Source organism: Glycine soja, chromosome 18 (genome assembly GCF_004193775.1).
Source record: "Glycine soja cultivar W05 chromosome 18, ASM419377v2, whole genome shotgun sequence".
In the NCBI taxonomy this organism is placed as follows: domain Eukaryota; kingdom Viridiplantae; phylum Streptophyta; class Magnoliopsida; order Fabales; family Fabaceae; genus Glycine; species Glycine soja.
The window spans coordinates 26,989,321-27,011,006 of NC_041019.1; the positions used below are offsets into that span (position 1 = coordinate 26,989,321).

A 21,686-nucleotide genomic window follows, 5' to 3' on the forward strand; every position below is an offset into this window, starting at 1 on the left:
AATCAAGGGGAAGCAACATGTTTTAATTCTGATATTTTCTAATTCACATCTATTCGCTGTTTAATTTACAAAAGCAAACAACCCCCCCCCCCATTCGTTACTATTTTCCTACTATCTGTTATGAACATTTGGTGTATCATTGCTCGTTGAGAAACGACCTAGGATCACTTCCTAGTTACTGAATTTTAATGTTTATTTGATTCGGGTATGGCCTCGATCAAATTTGGCGCCGTTGCTGGGGAGCAGTGGTCCAAAGGTTCATAATCGCTAGTGATTCATGTTTTATGTTTAGTTGTTTTACATTTACTTCCTTTGTTTAGTGTGTTTGTGTCGTGTTAGTGTGGTATTAGTATGTTGTGTTAGTGTGTTGTTCTGTTTTATTTGATGTCCTGTTTTGCAATTTAGTAGTACCCCTTGTTCAGTGTTTCCCCTATTTCAATTTTATGTTTTGCTGTGAATAGTGCTTATCGACGAAATTAGAGACTGATTCTGTGTTACTGTTCTTGCAACATTACATTAGCGACTGAATTAGCGACGATTGTTTACAATTTAATTCACGATTTTTGTTTTGATGGTTAGGGTTGTTATTTTTGGCTGAATTTTTGTGTGGTAGGTTCTTTTGATTCCTATTTTGTGTGAAAAATACCAGGAACACTTGGTGTGGTTGGATTTGAGAGATTCAAAAAAAAAATTGAGAACTTGTGTAGCCATAACTTTTGCTCCAGGTATCAGAATAACTATTATTATATATGCAATTATGGTAGAAAAAAATTTCCTATATTGTGGAAACCTGCTAAAGCTTTTTGGGGACTCCCAAACTCCAAAAATCAGCCGTTTACTAAGTTTTTATTTTATTTTTTAAGTATTATTGTCGTATTTTTCTAAACTTTGCTTAGGTAGTTTTCATAGTTAGACTTTGAATTTTTGTCTGAAAATTTTTGTGCCATCTTTTCATGATTTTAGGGTGTTCCTCACAAAATCTCAGCTCATTTTGATATCATTTGAGTATAGTTGTAGTTTTACCCCCTTGTTAGGTGCTTGTTGAGAAACACATTATTTGCTGCATATAATGCATGACTAGGGGCAATCCAGGCGATTTATAACCCTTTGATCCTGAAATAGATAGAACCTTTCATAGATTAGTTAGGCATAGTGTGCATCCTGATCATTCTGTGCATTTTGAGCATTCTGAGTATTCGGTTGCTAGTGATTCTGAATATTCTGATTTTGAGCATTTCACTACTAATTTTTATACTGAGAACATGGCTCAACCTCCACCTCGTGAGAGGACTCTTAGGGAGATAGCTGCACCTGATTTCACTTATGAAAGCTTGTGCATTCAATATCCTGATGAGGGTGTTCCATATGTTCTCAAGATTGGACTAATACATTTGCTGCCCAAGTTTCATGGTCTTGCAAGTGAAGATCCTTATAAGCATCTTAAGGAGTTCCATATTGTTTGTTTCACCATGAAGCCCCCTGATGTCCAAGAAGATCATATCTTTCTAAAGGCTTTTCCTCATTCTCTGGAGGGAGTGGCAAAAGATTGGCTATACTACCTTGCTCCCAGGTCTATTTTCAGCTGGGATGATCTTAAGAGGGTGTTCTTGGAGAAATTCTTCCCTGCATCTAGGACCACTGCCATCAGAAAAGACATTTCAGGCATCAGGCAACTTGGTGGAGAGAGCTTATATGAATACTGGGAGAGATTTAAGAAACTATGTGCCAGTTGCCCTCACCACCAGATTTTTGAGCAGCTTCTTCTCCAATATTTTTATGAAGGACTCAGTAACATGGAGAGAAGTGTGATAGATGCTGCCAGTGGTGGAGCCCTTGGAGACATGACCCCTGCTGAAGCCAGAAATTTAATTGAGAAGATGGCTTCAAACTCCTAGCAATTTAGTGCCAGAAGTGATGCTATTGTCATTAGAGGAGTACATGAAGTAGCCACGAATTCATCTTCATCAGCCAAGACTAAGAAGCTTGAAGGTAAACTAGATGCCTTACTTAACCTGGTAACCCAACTGGCCATGAATAAAAAATCTGCACCTGTCGCTAGACTCTGTGGTTTATGCTCCTCTACCGACCACCACACAGACCTTTGCCCTTCTGTGCAACAATCTGAAGCAATTGAACAGTCTGAAGCTTATGCTGCAAACATCTACAACAGACCTCCTCAACCTCAGCAGCAAAATCAGCCACAACAGAACAATTACTCCAGCAATAGGTACAATCCCGGGTGGAGGAATCATCCCAACCTTAGATGGTCGAATCCTTCACAACAGCAGCAACAACAACCCTATTTTCAAAATGCTGCTAGCCCAAGCAGACCATACATTCCTCCACCAATTCAGCAACAACAACAGCAACAGCCCCAGAAATAGCAAACAGTTGAGGCTCCTCCGCAACCTTCCCTTGAAGAACATGTTAGGCAAATAGATGTTGCAACGTGCCCTTTTGCGGGCGTGCGAGGCGAGGCTCACGGGTGCACTTTCCAAAGGAGGAAAGATGCGCGGAGTCGCCACCAACGTTTATTTGTAGAAAACGTCAGAAAAACCAAAGGAAACCGGTCAAAATGAAAATTCTAAGTTCGGGAGTTGTATTTACGTTTGAGGGAGGTATTAGCACCTCTTACGTTTGTCTCGAAGGACAACAGCCTATTTTTTAGAATTGTGGAAATTGTATTACCTTAACTTTTATTTCTTTTTATTTTTTGAGGTCGACAAAAGCGGGGCTTTTGCTCCTACGTACCCTCCGTCGAAGAGGAAATCAGAACTACGTAGTTCTTTCTTAAGAGTGAATCAAGCGATTCTTTTGACTTGAAAGGTGATCATTTTAAGGCATTGGACCTTAAAAATGATCCATTTACGTGGTAAGGAAAAACTGAAATGATAAACTTTCAAACTCTTTTTAGTGACCTTTTTGTGGACGAGCTTGACTAGGCGAGTTGGTTTTAGCCTTAGTTTCACTTTAGTTATTAGTCAATCCAATTAAGAATGAGAAATCCCAAAGAGAAAACGTCTGATTGATTTTTTCGCTTCATTTTACTAAAAGATATTTTTTATTATTATATTATTATTTTACCTCTTTTTTGATTTCCAACGTGGTTACGGAACGACCGAACGGTCGGAATTCATTTTAACCGAAATTAACGGATGATACAATTCAAATGATCGGTGGAAATTTATTTTATGTTTTGATTAGGCGAGAAATGACTTAAATAAATGACTGAAGCACGTCAAAAGGAGGTATAGAAAGCGAATGAAAACGAGAATAAAAATACATGAAACAAAATGTGGACCACCACGGGTACATAGAATGAATTGAAAAGCTCGGTTTGGGGTACTTACCAGTTGAAGACTGAAGAAAACGAAGAACGAACGATGAATGTTGAAGAACGGTTGAAAATCTTCGCGTAATTACTCACGGAAACGTTACGGAAGCGCCTCGGCTTAGATTTTCTTCACGGAAACAATTTTCCTCAGCAATTTCGAGAGAATAAGAAGTGCAAAGAAGGCTAAACCCCTTCCCTCTTCACTCCTCCCCCTATTTATAGCAAAATAGGGGAGAAGCTTGCCACCCAGCTCGCCCAGGCGAGCAAGGTTGCTTCCTCCAGAAGCAACAGCCTTCTGAGGAAGAATCTGGAAGGCCCAAGTGGGCCTGATTGCTATTTGCTGTACCCCCCTTTTTACTAAATGCACTCCCTTTACCTTTTTTGGTAATTCTTTTTCCGTAACGTTACGAAACTTTATGAATTTCGTAACGATACTTATTTTCCTTTCGCAAGGTTACGAATCCTTACGGATTATGTATTTACTCTTTTTTAGCTTTCGAAGAAGTTACGAAAACTCACAGATTGCGAAAAACACCTCCTTTCGATTTCCGTCACATTACGGAATTTTCACGGATTGCGTAAGCCTGCTTCCTTTTTATTTTCGGCACGTCTCGGGACTTCACATATTGTGCAACAAAGGGTGCCAAGTATCTCGAAGTGGCCAATCAAAGGTTGTATATCATCTAATAATAATCCCCGGACGAAATTAGGGTATGACAGTTGCTCCTCTTTACTTACCTCTCATCGGAGATAAGAGGAAAGCAAAGATAAGACACTGATTTCGCCCGTCCTGCCCTTTCCGTGATGACGACTATCGTCTCTACTCCTTCTTTTTTTTATGCACAACGAATATAATATACATATACACATATACACATGTTTGGCGAAGGAACCGATCCGGAAAATAACAGAAAAACATATTTCCCAGTCACCAGAGGCTCCGCGCTTGATAACGGAGGACACATGAACAGCGCTAGGCAATGAATTCATAGGCCTCCGAATAAGATGGAGAATGGAGAATTGGCGAACAGCGCTATGCAATAACTTCGCGAGGCTCCAGACTCGATGGTGGAGGATGCATGAACAGTGCTAGGCAATGAATTCATGGGGCTCCGTAAAAAAGTGGAGAATGGAGAATTGGCGAACAGCGCTACGCAATAACTTCGCGGGGCTCCAGACTCCAAGGTGGAGAACACATGAACAGCGCTAGGCAATAAATTCATGGGGCTCCGAAAAAAGTGGAGAATGGAGAATTGGCGAACAGCGCTACGCAATAACTTCACTGGGCTCCAGACTCAGAGGTGGAGGACACATGAACAGCGCTAGGCAATAAATTCATGGGGCTCCGGAAAAAAGTGGAGAATGGAGAATTGGCGAACAGCGCTACGCAATAACTTCGCGGGGCTCCAGACTCGAAGGTGGAGCACACATGAACAGCGCTAGGAAATAAATTCATGGGGCTCCAAAAAAAATGGTGAATGGAGAATTGGCGAACAGTGCTACGCAATAACTTCGCGGGGCTCCAGACTCGAAGGTGGAGGACACATGAACAGCGCTAGGCAATAAATTCATGGGGCTCCGAAAAAAGTGGAGAATGGAGAATTGGCGAACAGCGATACGCAATAACTTCGCGGGGCTCCAGACTCGAAGGTGGAGGACACATGAACAGCACTAGGCAATAAATTCATGGGGCTCCGAAAAAAGTGGAGAATCGAGAATTGGCGAACAGCGCTACGCAATAACTTCGCGGGGCTCCAGACTTGAAGGTGGAGGACACATGAACAGCACTAGGCAATAAATTCATGGGGCTCCGAAGAAAGTGGAGAATGGAGATTTGGCAAACAGCGCTACGCAATAACTTCGCGGGGCTCCAGACTCGATGGTGGAGGACACATGAACAGCGCTAGGCAATAAATTCATGGGGCTAGGAAAAAAGTGGAGAATGGAGAATTGGCGAACAGCACTACGCAATAACTTCGCGGGGCTCCAGACTCGAAGGTGGAGGACACATGAACAGCGCTAGGCAATAAATTCATGGGGCTCCGAAAAAAGTGGAGAATGGAGAATTGGCGAACAGCGCTACGCAATAACTTCGCGGGGCTCCAGACTCGAAGGTGGAGGACACATGAACAGCACTAGGCAATAAATTCATCGGGCTCCGAAAAAAGTGGAGAATGGAGAATTGGCGAACAGCGCTACGCAATAACTTCGCGGGGCTCCAGACTTGAAGGTGGAGGACACATGAACAGCACTAGGCAATAAATTCATGGGGCTCTGAAGAAAGTGGAGAATGGAGATTTGGCAAACAGCGCTACGCAATAACTTCGCGGGGCTCCAGACTCGATGGTGGAGGACACATGCACAGCGCTAGGCAATAAATTCATGGGGCTAGGAAAAAAGTGGAGAATGGAGAATTGGCGAACAGCACTACGCAATAACTTCGCGGGGCTCCAGACTCCAAGGTGGAGGACACATGAACAGCGCTAGGCAACAAATTCATGGGGCTCCGAAAAAAGTGGAGAATGGAGAATTGGCGAACAGCGCTACGCAATAACTTCGCGGGGCTCCAGACTCGAAGGTGGAGGACACATGAACAGCACTAGGCAATAAATTCATGGGGCTCCGAAAAAAGTGGAGAATGGAGAATTGGCGAACAGCGCTACGCAATAACTTCGCGGGGCTCCAGACTTGAAGGTGGAGGACACATGAACAGCACTAGGCAATAAATTCATGGGGCTCCGAAGAAAGTGGAGAATGGAGATTTGGCAAACAGCGCTACGCAATAACTTCGCGGGGCTCCAGACTCGATGGTGGAGGACACATGAACAGCGCTAGGCAATAAATTCATGGGGCTAGGAAAAAAGTGGAGAATGGAGAATTGGCGAACAGCACTACGCAATAACTTCGCGGGGCTCTAGACTCGAAGGTGGAGGACACATGAACAGCGCTAGGCAATAAATTCATGGGGCTCCGAAAAAAGTGGAGAATGGAGAATTGGCGAACAGCGCTACGCAATAACTTCGCGGGGCTCCAGACTCCAAGGTGGAGAACACATGAACAGCGCTAGGCAATAAATTCATGGGGCTCCGAAAAAAGTGGAGAATGGAGAATTGGCGAACAGCGCTACGCAATAACTTCACTGGGCTCCAGACTCAGAGGTGGAGGACATATGAACAGCGCTAGGCAATAAATTCATGGGGCTCCGGAAAAAAGTGGAGAATGGAGAATTGGCGAACAGCGCTACGCAATAACTTCGCGGGGCTCCAGACTCGAAGGTGGAGGACGCATGAACAGCACTAGGCAATAAATTCATGGGGCTCCGAAAAAAGTGGAGAATGGAGAATTGGCGAATAGCGCTACGCAATAACTTCGCGGGGCTCCAGACTCGAAGGTGGAGGACACATAAACAGCGCTAGGCAATAAATTCATGGGGCTCCGAAAAAAGTGGACAATGGAGAATTGGCGAACAGCGCTACGCAATAACTTCGCGGGGCTCCAGACTTGAAGGTGGAGGACACATGAACAGCACTAGGCAATAAATTCATGGGGCTCTGAAGAAAGTGGAGAATGGAGATTTGGCAAACAGCGCTACGCAATAACTTCGCGGGGCTCCAGACTCGATGGTGGAGGACACATGAACAGCACTAGGCAATAAATTCATGGGGCTAGGAAAAAAGTGGAGAATGGAGAATTGGCGAACAGCACTACGCAATAACTTCGCGGGGCTCCAGACTCGAAGGTGGAGGACACATGAACAGGGCTAGGCAATAAATTCATGGGGCTCCGAAAAAAGTGGAGAATGGAGAATTGGCGAACAGCGCTACGCAATAACTTCGCCGGGCTCCTAACTCGAAGGTGGAGCACACATGAACAGCGCTAGGCAATAAATTCATGGAGCTCCGAAAAAAAAGGAGAATGGAGAATTGGCGAACAAAGCTACGCAATAACTTCGAGGGGCTCCAGACTCGAAGGTGGAGGACACATGAACAACGCTAGGCAATAAATTCATTGGGCTAGGAAAAAAGTGGAGAATGGAGAAATTGCGAACAGCGCTACGCAATAACTTCGCGGGGCTCCAGACTCGAAGGTGGAGGACACATGAACAGCACTAGGCAATAAATTCATGGGGCTCCGAAAAAAGTGGAGAATGGAGAATTGGCGAACAGTGTTACGCAATAACTTTGCGGGGCTCCAGACTCGAAGGTGGACGACACATGAATAGCGCTAGACAATAAATTCCTGGGGCTCCGAAAAAAGTGGAGAATGGAGAATTGGCGAACAGCGCTACGAAATAACTTCGCGGGGCTCCAGACTCGAAGGTGGAGGACACATGAACAGCACTAGGCAATAAATTCATGGGGCTCCGAAAAAAGTGGAGAATGGAGAATTGGCGAACAGCGCTACGCAATAACTTCGCGGGGCTCCAGACTCGAAGGTGGAGGACACATGAACAGCACTAGGCAATAAATTCATGGGGCTCCGAAGAAAGTGGAGAATGGAGATTTGGCAAACAGCGCTACGCAATAACTTCGCGGGGCTCCAGACTCGATGGTGGAGGACACATGAACAGCGCTAGGCAATAAATTCATGGGGCTCCGAAAAAAGTGGAGAATGGAGAATTGGCGAACAACGCTACGCAATAACTTCGCGGGGCTCCAGACTCCAAGGTGGAGAACACATGAACAGCGCTAGGCAATAAATTCATGGGGCTCCGAAAAAAGTGGAGAATGGAGAATTGGCGAACAGCACTACGCAATAACTTCGCGGGGCTCTAGACTCGAAGGTGGAGGACACATGAACAGCGCTAGGCAATAAATTCATGGGGCTCCGAAAAAAGTGGAGAATGGAGAATTGGCGAACAGCGCTACGCAATAACTTCGCGGGGCTCCAGACTTGAAGGTGGAGGACACATGAACAGCACTAGGCAATAAATTCATGGGGCTCCGAAGAAAGTGGAGAATGGAGATTTGGCAAACAGCGCTACGCAAAAACTTCGCGGGGCTCCAGACTCGATGGTGGAGGACACATGAACAGCGCTAGGCAATAAATTCATGGGGCTAGGAAAAAAGTGGAGAATGGAGAATTGGCGAACAGCACTACGCAATAACTTCGCGGGGCTCCAGACTCGAAGGTGGAGGACACATGAACAGCACTAGGCAATAAATTCATGGGGCTCCGAAAAAAGTGGAGAATGGAGAATTGGCGAACAGCGCTACGCAATAACTTCGCGGGGCTCCAGACTTGAAGGTGGAGAACACATGAACAGCGCTAGGCAATAAATTCATGGGGCTCCGAAAAAAGTGGAGAATGGAGAATTGGCGAACAGCGCTACGCAATAACTTCACTGGGCTCCAGACTCAGAGGTGGAGGACAGATGAACAGCGCTAGGCAATAAATTCATGGGGCTCCGGAAAAAAGTGGAGAATGGAGAATTGGCGAACAGCGCTACGCAATAACTTCGCGGGGCTCAAGACTCGAAGGTGGAGCACACATGAACAGCGCTAGGAAATAAATTCATGGGGCTCCAAAAAAAATGGGGAATGGAGAATTGGCGAACAGCGCTACGCAATAACTTCGCGGGGCTCCAGACTCGATGGTGGAGGACACATGAACAGCGCTAGGCAATAAATTCATGGGGCTAGGAAAAAAGTGGAGAATGGAGAATTGGCGAACAGCACTACGCAATAACTTCGCGGGGCTCCAGACTCGAAGGTGGAGGACACATGAACAGAGCTAGGCAATAAATTCATGGGACTCCGAAAAAAGTGGAGAATGGAGAATTGGCGAACAGCGCTACGCAATAACTTCGCGGGGCTCCAGACTCGAAGGTGGAGGACACATGAACAGAGCTAGGCAATAAATTCATGGGACTCCGAAAAAAGTGGAGAATGGAGAATTGGCGAACAGCGCTACGCAATAACTTCGCGGGGCTCCAGACTCGAAGGTGGAGGACACATGAACAGCACTAGGCAATAAATTCATGGGGCTCCGAAAAAAGTGGAGAATGAAGATTTGGCGAACAGCGCTACGCAATAACTTCGCGGGGCTCCAGAGTCGAAGGTGGAGGACACATGAACAGCACTAGGCAATAAATTCATGGGGCTCCGAAGAAAGTGGAGAATGGAGATTTGGCAAACAGCGCTACGCAATAAGTTCGCGGGGCTCCAGACTCGATGGTGGAGGACATATGAACAGCGCTAGGCAATAAATTCATGGGGCTAGGAAAAAAGTGGAGAATGGAGAATTGGCGAACAGCACTACGCAATAACTTCGCGGGGCTCCAGACTCGAAGGTGGAGGACACATGAACAGCGCTAGGCAATAAATTCATGGGGCTCCGAAAAAAGTGGAGAATGGAGAATTGGCGAACAGCGCTACACAATAACTTCGCGGGGCTCCAGACTCTAAGGTGGAGAACACATGAACAGCGCTAGGCAATAAATTCATGGGGCTCCGAAAAAAGTGGAGAATGGAGAATTGGCGAACAGCGCTACGCAATAACTTCGCGGGGCTCCAGACTCCAAGGTGGAGAACACATGAACAGCGCTAGGCAATAAATTCATGGGGCTCTGAAAAAAGTGGAGAATGGAGAATTGGCGAACAGCGCTACGCAATAACTTCACTGGTCTCCTAACTCGAAGGTAGAGCACACATGAACAGCGCTACGCAATAAATTCATGGAGCTCCAAAAAAAAAGGAGAATGGAGAATTGGCGAACAACGCTACGCAATAACTTCGCGGGGCTCCAGACTCGAAGGTGGAGGACACATGAACAGCGCTAGGGAATAAATTCATGGGGCTCCGAAAAAAGTGGAGAATGGAGAATTGGCGAACAGCGCTACGCAATAACTTCGCGGGGCGCCAGACTCGAAGGTGGAGGACACATGAACAACGCTAGGCAATAAATTCATGGGGATCCGAAAAAAGTGGAGAATGGAGAATTGGCGAACAGCGCTATGCAATAACTTTGCGGGGCTCCAGACTTGAAGGTGGAGGACACATGAACAGCGCTAGGCAATAAATTCATAGGGCTCCGAAGAAAGTGGAGAATGGAGAATTGGCGAACAACGCTATGCAATAACTTCGCGGGGCTCCAGTCTGGATGGTGGAGGACACATGAACAGCGCTAGGCAATAAATTCATGGGGCTCCGAAAAAAGTGGAGAATGGAGAATTGGCGAATAGTGCTACGCAATAACTTCGCAAGGCTCTAGACTCAATGGTGGAGAACACATGAACAGCGCTAGGCAATAAATTCATGGGGATCCGAAAAAAGTGGAGAATGGAGAATTGGCGAACAGCGCTATGCAATAACTTCGTGGGGCTCCAGACTTGAAGGTGGAGGACACATGAACAGCGCTAGGCAATAAATTCATGGGGCTCCGAAGAAAGTGGAGAATGGAGAATTGGCGAACAACGCTACGCAATAACTTCGCGGGGCTCCAGTCTCGATGGTGGAGGACACATGAACAGCGCTAGACAAAAAATTCATGGGGCTCCGAAAAAAGTGGAGAATGGAGAATTGGCGAATAGCGCTACGCAATAACTTCGCAGGGCTCTAGACTCAATGGTGGAGAACACATGAACAGCGCTAGGCAATAAATTCATCGGGCTCCAAAAAAGTGGAGAATGGAGAATTGGCGAACAGTGCTACGCAATAACTTGGCGGGGCTCCAGACTCGATGGTGGAGGACACATGAACAGCGCTAGGCAATAAATTCATCGGGCTCCAAAAAAAGTGGAGAATGGAGAATTGGCGAACAGCGCTATGCAATAACTTCGCTGGGCTCCAGACTCGTTGGTGGAGGATGAATGAACAGCGCTAGGTAATAAATTCATGGGGCTCTAAAACAAGTGGAGAATGGAGAATTGGCGAACAGTGCTACGCAATAACTTTGCGGGGCTCCAGACTCGATGGTGGAGGAGACATGAACAGCGCTAGACAATAAATTCATGGGGCTCCGAAAAAAGTTTGTTGGCAGGACCAAACGGTCCACCGGTTTTTTCCACCTAATAGGCAAACATGCTTTTTGCAAAGAAAAATAAATCATTCGCGAGAGCACCATATCTTAGAGAAACAATATACTTGTGCCAAGGATAATCTTCCTTGTAACCGAGAATGAAGGGCAGGATGTCAACATTTAGCTTTTAAATGAACATGCAGGGGAAACATCAGGTTAAGCTGAAAATAAATCACTCATAGTGTATAAAACTCACACAGGCAAGTGTTTCACCCTATTCCCAAACCATAACTGCACCATGACTTTTTTGCACACGATTTCCTATCGAATCAGAGATCACACGTACGATCACGGATCAATAGGATTTTCTCGAGGGTAGTGTTTTTGGAGAGGACGCTGGGTGTTTCGGTCTTTTCCTCTTTGTACATGTGGGGTGGGATATCGCCAGTCGAGAATGACTTTGAATGGCAATTCGAAAGGAAGAGACACCAAAAATGGGTTTTCCTTTGCCGACAGTCACTTATCTTGCCGAGAATTTATCTGGTCTGAAGATTTTCCATTCCCTTTCTTTCATTGATCGAGAATTACTCTGTTTTCCTCCGATCTTTTCCATTTTCACTTCCTTTCGATCTTTGATCGGGAATCCTTCCTTTTCTTTCTTTTGTTCTTTTCTTTATTTTCATATTTTTCTTTTTCTTTCTTTCCATTTCTTCCTTTTTGAAATTCTGATACCAATGACAGATGTCGTACCGGATGTCACGACATCACGCTTCAGAACATGCAGATTATATTTGACAGTATGAACAGAATAAGCAAGCAAATAACACAAGAGAATTGTTAACCCAGTTCGGTGCAACGTCACCTACATCTGGGGGCTACCAAGCCAGGGAGGAAATCCACTAAAATAGAGTTAGTTCGAAGATCTAACAGCCACTGTTTACAACCTTCTCACCTAACCACTACCCGTGCAACCTCTACCTAAGAGCCACTCTTAGATATGAGAACCCCTCTCACTCCCTCTCAATCACTCTCCCGTGTTTACAATTAAATCAAAGACACACCAGAGATTGCTCTCTGAACATTAGAGATCAACTCTACACACTCAGGTCCAACACTTGATGTTAGGGTAACATCAAGGTGGCTCACAAAACACTCAAGTCCCAAAACTCACAAAATAACTCTTCAATCCCGGACTTGGTAGAAAACTCGTGCAGCCTTCATGTTTATATAGCAGTGTGCGTATCTGGGCTGCAACAACTTGCGCTGGATGAGATCTATCATTTTCCTGAAAATCTGCACTTAAAGATCTAAAAGATAAAGCTTGATCTTTTAGTTTTTTATCTTTAATCTTTAATCCCTGAACGAACTATTCAAGTTTGTAATTCGAACTTTAATTATCTTTTAATTCGTTCCTAAAGATAGATCGCCAAATCTGTTGCTAACTGCACATTAATCTGTTAAAGATATAACAGATTTATGTGTCCAGTATTTTCGGGCAAGATGTCCTGGACATCGTATCCGACATCGTGGATCCTGCAGCTTCAATTCTTCATTTGACATTTTATCTTGCCTTGTGCATTGTGCAGCCCAATCTGATTCCTTGACATAACGTTGGATATCTTGTGCAGCAACTCCAGCTTTCCTTCAATGTCTAAGTGCTTATGTTTTAACAAAATTTTAGCCAATCTTTTAAAGCTCAGTAAAGCTCAGCACTAACAATCTCCCCCTTTGGCAAATTTTGTCTAAAACATACTTAGACACTTCCTGAGCAGGTACGAGCAGTTATGCAAGTGGGATCAGCAACTTTCATTATCAGAGTAATCAAGCACAGCGGTATCTGTAGTGGCGACAACAAAATTCTGCAAGTTGCAAGTCGTTTCCAGGATGTCAAGACATCTCACGTGACATCAGCTTTCTGCTCCCCCTGTCTCCATGCTCTTACTGCAGCATCTTCTAACAACTACTAGTAGTTACAGTAGCTTACATCAGTCATCATCAGCAACAGCAGTCTCCCCCTCAAAATCATATACATACAACTCCCCCTCAACATCATGAATCATGCATAATACTACTATTTCATACATAGTATCTTACTACTCAAAATCACAAAAATCATGCATAATACTATTACTCCCCCTTTTTAGACAGAATTTGACAAAAGTAGAATGCATGCAAATATTACAGACCAATAGCAATCAATTGTTCAAAGGGACATGCCCCTATAGCTAGTAAAAAGCAAAAATAAAGGTCTGATGGTCATGGGGTGGCATCATCATCATCTGATTCTGTATCCTCTGCTGCATCTTCTTCTTCCTCAGCGGCTTCTTCTTCTTCCTCAGCTGCTTCTTCTTCTTCCTCAGCTGCTTCACCATTATCAATGCCACTGTCTGAGAGTCTTTTGATCAGGCGTTCCAGCTCCAATTTCTTCTCTGTGGTGGCTTTGATGGTTGCTTCCAGCACCTTGCATGTGTCCTTGAGTTCAGCAATCAAAGCATCCTTGGACACAGCACCTGAAGCAGCAGCTTTCCCTGATGTCGAGACAATGTCTGGGACATGTGTCCCCTCAAACAGTTTGTAATGCAGGGACAGAGCCGATTCTCTCTTCATCACAGAGTCAATGTTGTTTAAAATATTGGGATGTTGACTCAACATAATGCCACACAATACAGTTGGGAAGGCAATGGGTAATTTGACAGCAAAAGATTCTGAATGCTTAACAGTTTGGTCAAAAATATAGTTTCCAAAATTAAATTTGGACTTGGTTCCAACAGCATACAGAAATTTACCCAAACCTGTGGCAACAGTGGAAGTATGATTGGTGGGTACCCAGTTTGCAGCGCCAATCCTATGCAGGATTGCATACTTCACACTTAGCTTCCCTGCAGAAAGCTTCCCTTTCTTTGGCCAATGCTGGACTTGTTTGGCAGTGATTTCCTTGGCAATTTGATGCTCAGAAACAGCAATATCCACCACTCCTTCAGTTGGTCTGCCCAGGTATTTGTTGATTACAGCAGGGGAGAATCTCACACATTTTCCTCTGACAAACACTTTCTGATAATCATCACTCTTTCTGTTTGTTATGTCAGAGGGAATGTTGACAATGAATTCCCTGACTAGGCTTTCATAGCAATCTCCCAACTTGGTGACAGTTTTCAGCAGTCCAGCAGCCTTGATGAGGTCCATGATCTCCTTGCAATCCAAAGCATCTCTTCCCAGTTCTCTTTCTAAGGCAAGTCTGCGTTGATATACAAATTTCCACCTTTCAACATTGCCAATGGAGTGGAATGAGATGTTGTCCAATGGTGCATCAGGGACATTTCCAGGCACCTTCTTCCCTGATTTCTTGGCCCTCTTGATGTCGGGAACATCTAGTTCGACATCATCATCAGAGTCAGATGATGAAATTTCTTTCCTCTTCTTGGAAGGGATTGCAACTTTGCTCCATCTGGATGTGGTAGGAGTGATTGGAGTGCTCTTCTTCTGTGCCATAGTTTTGATTCGTCCAGACCTAGTAATGGGGGTTTTTCCCTTTCTGCTTTGTAATCTTTCTGCAATGCCAGGTGCCAACTTGTTGGCAATGGGTTCCTCATCAGATTCTACTTCTTCTAGGTCAATGAGGTCACCTGGAGCAGGTTCTGGTGCCCTTGGTGCAGGGGTCTCCTCTGTGGCTTGATCCTCTTCCTCTGTTGATTCCTCTTTACTGGATGAAGAGAAGACTTCAGCATTTGGGGTGGAAGATGTTGGAACATCTTTATCAGCATCAGGGACAGAAGCATTTTTCAGAATGCTACTCACAATACTGCGGATCTTCTTATCCATCTCCGTGTCTACTTCCCTAGGACTTGTTGCAAGGCTAGGGTTTTCAGAAATCTTCACTCCCTGTTGTCTTTTGGGGACCAGTTTCTCAGGAATAGGGGCTTGACCAGGAATCATTTGTATGGGTTGGATATTGAATTCAGGTTGTTCCTGGTTTGATGGTGCTTTGGTGGATGATGGAGATGATGGTACAGAGGGTGAACCAGGAGATGAAGTTTCTTTTGGTGAGGTAGCCATGGAGAAGCAGAGCCTTTGGAGTGGTTTCGTGAATCTCTGAGAGGTGTTGGGGAATGCTGATGAAAACGAGATTACCACGAAAATATGAGTTTGAATGAGGAATGTAGAGGGTCGTGTGAAGCAACGGTCGAATTTGTTTTGGCCCAGTAGTGAACGCGCTATTAACGTTTGAGCACGTTCAGATAAAAGTAATTGCTATAAATCCTCTAGCAGACAAATGCCCAGCTTGCCCCTCAGTTTTTCAAACTGATTTGCATCCAATGCCTTTGTGAAAATATCTGCTATTTGTTCCTCAGTGTCAACATGCTTCAGTGTGATAACTTTATCATCAACAAGATCTCTAATATAGTGATGTCTAATGTCAATGTGCTTGGTTCTGCTGTGTTGAACAGGATTTTTAGAAATATTAATAGCACTCAAGTTGTCACAGTACAATGTCATGACATCTTGTTCGACATTGTACTCCTTCAGCATCTGCTTCATCCAAACTAGTTGTGAACAGCTGCTTCCTGCTGCAATATACTCTGCTTCAGCAGTAGATAGGGACACGCAGTTTTGCTTCTTGCTGAACCATGAAATAAGATTGTTTCCCAAATAGAAACATCCACCAGAAGTGCTTTTTCTGTCATCTGCACTTCCAGCCCAATCAGCATCACAATACCCAACCAGCATTGAACCTGAACAATGACAGTACATAATCCCATAGTCACTGGTGCCATTTACATATTTCAGAATTCTCTTTACTTGATTCAAGTGACTTATCTTGGGATTGGCTTGATATCTTGCACAAACACCTACTGCAAAGGTGATGTCAGGTCTGCTTGCTGTTAAATATAGTAAGCTCCCAATCATGCTTCTGTACAGACTTTGATCAACACTGGTGCCAGCTTCATCTTTTGACAGCTTCAAGTGAGTAGGTGCTGGTGTTCTTTTATGGCTGGCATTTTCCATCCCAAACTTCTTGACAATGTTCTTTGCATACTTGCTTTGTGAGAGGAATATGGAGTCTTCCATCTGCTTCACTTGGAGTCCCAGAAAATAAGTCAGCTCTCCAACAAGACTCATTTCAAATTCAGATTGCATCTGTTGGACAAAATGTCGAAGCATCTCATTCGACATCCCTCCAAACACAATGTCATCAACATATATCTGTGCTATCATCAAGTTTTCAGCATCTTGTTTGACAAAGAGAGTCTTGTCAATTCCTCCCTTCCTATATCCTTGCTGAGTAAGGAACTCTGTTAGCCTTTCATACCAAGCTCTTGGAGCTTGCTTCAATCCATAGAGAGCCTTCTTGAGCCTGTATACATGATCTGGATGAGTTAGATCTACAAATCCCTTTGGCTGCTCCACATAGGCTTCTTCATTCAGGTATCCATTCAGAAACGCGCTCTTCACATCCATCTGGTACAGCTTGAATTTGAGGATGCAAGCTACACCAAGTAACAATCTGATGGACTCAAGTCTAGCAACAGGGGCGAAAGTTTCATCAAAGTCTACACCTTCAATCTGAGTGTAGCCTTGAGCAACAAGTCTGGCCTTGTTTCTGGTTATAACACCTTCTTCATTGGTTTTGTTCTTGAAGATCCACTTGGTGCCAATCACATTAGTTCCCTCGGGTCTAGGAACTAGCTCCCAAACTTCATTCCTTTTGAATTGCTCCAATTCTTCTTGCATAGCATTGATCCAGAACTCATCAGTCAGTGCCTCTTTCACATTCTTGGGCTCAATTTTGGAGACAAAACATGAATTGGAGACAATCTCAATCTCCCTTGATCTTGTAGTGACTCCTCTGTTTGGATCTCCTATAATCAGCTCCTTGGGGTGCATCTTCTGGATTCTAATGGAGGGACTCTTGTCAGGTTGATTGATGTTTGGTTCATCTGTAGCAGAATCAGAGTTTTCTGCATTTTCTGCACTTTTAGCTGTATCTGCTACATTGTCTCCCGATGTTCTGACATCTTCTTCGACATCCTTCTTTCTTGCTGGAGTTAGATCATCAACAACCACATTGATGGATTCCATCACAGTTCTGGTTCTGGAATTGAATACTCTATATGCTCTGCTGTTTGTAGAGTATCCCAAGAATATTCCTGCATCACTCTTGGGATCCATCTTTCTCCTTTGCTCTCTATCTGCCAAAATGTAACATGGACTTCCAAAGATGTGGAAGTGCTTGACAGTTGGCTTCCTCCCTTTCCAGATTTCATACAGTGTGGTCGGAGTCCCTCTTCTAAGTGTGACTCTGTTGTGGATATAGCATGCTGTGTTCATGGCTTCAGCCCAGAGATTATAGGGAAGTTCTTTGGCATGAAGCATGACCCTAGCAGCTTCCTGCAAAGTCCTGTTTTTCCTTTCAACTATGCCATTTTGTTGTGGTGTAATGGCTGCAGAGAACTCATGAGTGATGCCTTCAGACGTGCAGAATTCAGTAAACTTGCTGTTTTCAAACTCTCTGCCATGGTCACTCCTAATTCTCTTGATGACACAGTCTTTTTCTCTTTGAAGTCTTAGACTCAACTCTTTGAATACTTCAAAGGTGTCTGATTTCTCTCTGATAAAGTTGACCCAGGTAAATCTGGAGAAATCATCCACAACAACATAGGCATACCTCTTTCCTCCAAGGCTTTCAACTTGCATAGGCCCCATCAAGTCCATGTGAAGTAGTTCCAGCACCCTGGAAGTGGTCTGATGTTGAAGCTTCTGGTGGGACATCTTGACTTGCTTTCCAATCTGACATTCACCACAGATTCTGCCTTCTTCTATTTTCAGATTGGGAATGCCTCTAACAGCACCTTTGTCAATGATTTTCTTCATGCCTCTTAAGTGCAGATGTCCAAATCTTTGATGCCATATTTTGACTTCATCTTCTTTGGAGGATAGACATGTGGAGGAGTAACTGGTTTCTTGAGGTGTCCATAGGTAACAGTTGTCCTTTGATCTGCTGCCCTTCATTAGAACTTCACTCTTCTCATTTGTCACCAAGCATTCTGACTTTGTGAAGTTTACATAGAATCCTTCATCACACAACTGACTGATGCTGATCAAGTTTGCAGTCAGTCCCTTCACCAGCAGTACTTTGTTCAGACTAGGAAGTCCATCATGGACTAGCTTTCCCATTCCAGTGATCTTTCCTTTTGAGCCATCTCCAAATGTCACATAGCTAGTGGAGCAGGGTTCAATGTTCACCAGGAATTCTTTAACTCCTGTCATGTGTCTGGAACAGCCGCTATCTAGGTACCAATCTTCCTTAGCTGATGCTCTAAGTGAAGTATGAACAACAAGACTGACAATCTTGTGTTTTGGAACCCACATCATCTTCCTTCTGCTGCTGCTACTTTGAGTTCCATGATGTGGATGGCCATGTAGATGATAGCAAAAGGGCTTTATGTGACCATACCTGCCACAGTAGTGACACCTCCACTTCTTTCTTTTCCTCTTTTTCTGCTGCGTTCCATGATGTCGAGACCGATGTTGTGACATCGTGGCTCCAGTGCTGTTTTTGGCAGGAACAAATTCTGTCATGGTTATTCTGCCAGCAGATTTATGATTAAACCCAAGTCCTCTCTGGTTTCCAACATTCTTCCCAAGCTGTAGCACCTCATCAAGCATATCTGAGCCTTTATTCAGCATCTTTATTGATTTTGTCATGTTTTCCAGTTTAGAGTTTAGAAAACTAACTTCTCCTTTAAGCTCAGAGATCTCCTCTTCATGTGCCTCCTTCTCAGCCTCCAGATTTGCAATGACCTTCTTCAGTTGTGCTTCTTGCTGAAGAATCTTCTCACTTTTGATGCATAGTTTTCTATAGGATATAGCAAGCTCATCAAAAGTGATTTCAATATTACTTGAATCTTCGTCAGATTCAAATCTCCCAGTGAGTGCATTCACATCTCTGTCAGAATCACTTTCTTGTTCACTCTCTGTATCATCAGACCGACATACAGAAAGTCCTTTCCTCTGCTTCTTGAGATGGGTGGGACATTCAGTTTTGATGTGCCCATAGCCTTCACACCCATGGCATTGAATTTCTTTGCTGTGACTGGGCTTTTCATCTGACTTTTTGTGGTGTTCACTACCTTTCCTGATGTTGAAAGGGATGTTCCGGACATGTGGTTTCTGCCTCCTGTCCATTCTGTTCAGCACTTTGTTGAACTGTTTTCCAAGAAGCACAACTGCGTTAGTCAGACCTTCATCAGTATCCAGGTCATACTCATCTTCTTCTCCTTCATCATTGGATACAAACGCCAGGTTCTTGCTTTTCTTTTCAGTCCTATCCGAGAGTCCTAGCTCAAAGGTTTGAAGGGAACCAATGAGTTCATCTACTCTCATGTTGCAAATGTCTTGGGCCTCCTCTATTGCAGTGACTTTCATGTCAAATCTCTTAGGCAAAGATCTGAGGATCTTTCTCACCAGCTTTTCATCTGTCATCCTTTCTCCCAAGGCAGTGCAAGCATTGGCAATTTCAAGAATGTTCATGTGGAAGTCATGAATACACTCTTCCTCCTTCATCTTCAGATTTTCGAATTTTGTAGCCAATAGTTGCAATCTGGACATCTTCACTTTGGAGGTTCCTTCATGAGTGGTTTTCAGGATCTCCCATGCATCCTTGGCCACAGTGCATGTGTTGATCAGTCTGAAGATATTCTTGTCAACTCCATTGAATAGGGCATTCAAGGCTTTGGAGTTTCCAAGTGCCAATTCGTCTTCTTCTTTTGTCCAGTCTTCTTCTGGCTTCAATTCATCAGTGGGCTTTCCTTCTGTGTCCAGCATCTTGGGATGTTCCCAGCCTTTGATGACAGCTTTCCAGGTTCTGCTATCTAGTGATTTGAGGAAGGCCACCATCCTTGCTTTCCAGTATTCATAGTTGGTTCCATCCAGAATTGGTGGTCTGTTCACTGGTCCTCCTTCTTTCTCCATGTTCATCAGAATTTATCTCCCTAGATCTCACTCAGTGATTTCGAGTGCCTGCTCTGATACCAATAGAAATTCTGATACCAATGACAGATGTCGTACCGGATGTCACGACATCACGCTTCAGAACATGCAGATTATATTTGACAGTATGAACAGAATAAGCAAGCAAATAACACAAGAGAATTGTTAACCCAGTTCGGTGCAACGTCACCTACATCTGGGGGCTACCAAGCCAGGGAGGAAATCCACTAAAATAGAGTTAGTTCGAAGATCTAACAGCCACTGTTTACAACCTTCTCACCTAACCACTACCCGTGCAACCTCTACCTAAGAGCCACTCTTAGATATGAGAACCCCTCTCACTCCCTCTCAATCACTCTCCCGTGTTTACAATTAAATCAAAGACACACCAGAGATTGCTCTCTGAACATTAGAGATCAACTCTACACACTCAGGTCCAACACTTGATGTTAGGGTAACATCAAGGTGGCTCACAAAACACTCAAGTCCCAAAACTCACAAAATAACTCTTCAATCCCGGACTTGGTAGAAAACTCGTGCAGCCTTCATGTTTATATAGCAGTGTGCGTATCTGGGCTGCAACAACTTGCGCTGGATGAGATCTATCATTTTCCTGAAAATCTGCACTTAAAGATCTAAAAGATAAAGCTTGATCTTTTAGTTTTTTATCTTTAATCTTTAATCCCTGAACGAACTATTCAAGTTTGTAATTCGAACTTTAATTATCTTTTAATTCGTTCCTAAAGATAGATCGCCAAATCTGTTGCTAACTGCACATTAATCTGTTAAAGATATAACAGATTTATGTGTCCAGTATTTTCGGGCAAGATGTCCTGGACATCGTATCCGACATCGTGGATCCTGCAGCTTCAATTCTTCATTTGACATTTTATCTTGCCTTGTGCATTGTGCAGCCCAATCTGATTCCTTGACATAACGTTGGATATCTTGTGCAGCAACTCCAGCTTTCCTTCAATGTCTAAGTGCTTATGTTTTAACAAAATTTTAGCCAATCTTTTAAAGCTCAGTAAAGCTCAGCACTAACACTTTTCTTTCTTTTCACTTCTCCTTCCCCATCCCTTTCTTTGGGAAATCGGGTTTTAGCATTCTATTCGCTCTCCCTTGAGGAGATTCCGCTGTCCTTTGCTTCGGGGAAGGAATGAGGATTCTTTTTTATAGGCCAAGGTTCAAAAAGGTCTAAGGTTGTGTTTCAATGGGGTCTTTTATCGTGGGAACCCAATCTATATATCTGGGGCGAAACAAATTTGGGTGTCAAGGTGTCGATTTCGGGTCAAACTTCCATATTATTCCATAAGGCACGCGTGACAATGATGATTTGAAAACAACGTGCAAAATTAGTCATGGCTACAGCCAGGTGGGCACTCAAGCATCCTATTTATGGCAT

At 44.0% G+C, this 21,686-nt stretch overlaps 1 non-coding gene across 1 annotated transcript; it reads right to left on the bottom strand.

Moving 5' to 3' along the window:
* Positions 1-1,640: 1,640 nt before the first annotated feature.
* On the bottom strand, positions 1,641-1,747 carry LOC114397769. Its single transcript, XR_003663394.1, has one exon. It is a non-coding gene; the product is annotated as a small nucleolar RNA R71 (small nucleolar RNA).
* Positions 1,748-21,686: the final 19,939 nt, after the last annotated feature.